Source organism: Chaetura pelagica, unplaced genomic scaffold, assembly GCF_000747805.2.
Source record: "Chaetura pelagica isolate M959 unplaced genomic scaffold, ChaPel_1.0 scaffold245, whole genome shotgun sequence".
NCBI lineage: Eukaryota > Metazoa > Chordata > Aves > Apodiformes > Apodidae > Chaetura > Chaetura pelagica.
The window spans coordinates 21560-22930 of NW_009953301.1; the positions used below are offsets into that span (position 1 = coordinate 21560).

The 1371-nt window shown below is 37.8% G+C and overlaps 2 non-coding genes across 2 annotated transcripts; both read right to left on the minus strand.

Annotated features, from left to right (window-relative positions):
* Nucleotides 1-431: 431 nt before the first annotated feature.
* TRNAL-CAA lies at nucleotides 432-541 on the minus strand. Its single transcript has 2 exons — nucleotides 504-541; nucleotides 432-477 (listed from the first exon to the last, which is right to left on the minus strand). It is a non-coding gene; the product is annotated as a tRNA-Leu (tRNA).
* Nucleotides 542-714: 173 nt separating this feature from the next.
* On the minus strand, nucleotides 715-787 carry TRNAK-CUU. The gene has a single exon. It is a non-coding gene; the product is annotated as a tRNA-Lys (tRNA).
* Nucleotides 788-1371: the final 584 nt, after the last annotated feature.

Consider the following 1371-nt stretch of genomic DNA (forward strand, 5'->3'; position numbering starts at 1 on the left):
TTGGTTAAAAAAAGCCTGGATTTAATAAGAAAAAGCCTGAATTGGGGTTAAAAAGCCCAAGTTTGATTTAAAAAAGCCTGAATTGGGGTAAAAAAGCCCAAGTTTGGTTTAAAAACCCCTGGATTTGGGTTAAAAAAGCTCAAATTTTGTTAAAAAAAGCCTGAATTTGGGTTAAAAAGCCCAAGTTTGGTTAAAAAAAGCCTGGATTTAATAAGAAAAAGCCTGAATTTGATTAAAAAGTGCCTGAATTTCATGTAAAAAGCACGAATTTGGTCAAAATAAATTAAAAATCAACCCTTTCCCCCTTCTTTTTGGGAGAAAACACTCAATTCCTCCATTTTTGGGGCAACACCAGAAAGCACCGAGGTGATTTAGGCCGAAAAGAAGCGGCTTGAGGAGGAAAATGAGGGTTTTTACCCCCAAAAAAGACCTGTCAGGAGTGGGATTTGAACCCACGCCTCCATGTGGAGACCAGAAACCCCAAACCCTGGGAAGGGAACAACCTTGAGTCTGGCGCCTTAGACCACTCGGCCATCCTGACGGTGCCAAATAAGGCCCAAAAAAGTCAATATACCCATTAAAAAATGATTTAAAAATTGAAAATTCTATTTATTTCCTCTTCCTCCTGAATTTTGAGGGGTTTTCTGATGATTCCAGGCGCAGAAAGGGCAAAAAATGGCGAATCTTTGTAGGATGGGGGAGGGAAAATGAAGCCGCCCAACGTGGGGCTCGAACCCACGACCCTGAGATTAAGAGTCTCATGCTCTACCGACTGAGCTAGCCGGGCTCTCTGAAAACCTCCTTTTATCCCCATTTTCATGCAGGATTTGGTGTTTTCACCCTTTTCCTTCCCCACTGGGGGGTGGGAAACCCCCCCCACGTGACCAAATTTGGGGGAAAAGCTGAAAAAAGGCGATTTTAAAACCAAATTCAGGTTTTTATACAAAAGTCAGGCTTTTTTTGGGACCAATTTCAGGTTTTTTATACAAAATTCAGGCCTTTTTTTGGCCAAATTCATGTTTTTATACAAAATTCAGGCTTTTTTTTTTGACCAAATTCAGGGTTTTTATACAAAATTCAGGCTTTTTTTTTTGACCAAATTCAGGGTTTTTATACAAAATTCAGGCTTTTTTTTTTGACCAAATTCAGGGTTTTTATACAAAATTCAGGCTTTTTTTTTTGACCAAATTCAGGGTTTTTATACAAAATTCAGGCTTTTTTTTTTGACCAAATTCAGGGTTTTTATACAAAATTCAGGCTTTTTTTGATAAAATTCAGGGGTTTTATACAAAATTCAGGCACTTTTTTTTGGCCAAATTCATGTTTTTATACAAAATCCAGGGGTTTTTTTACCAAATTCAGTGTTTTTAT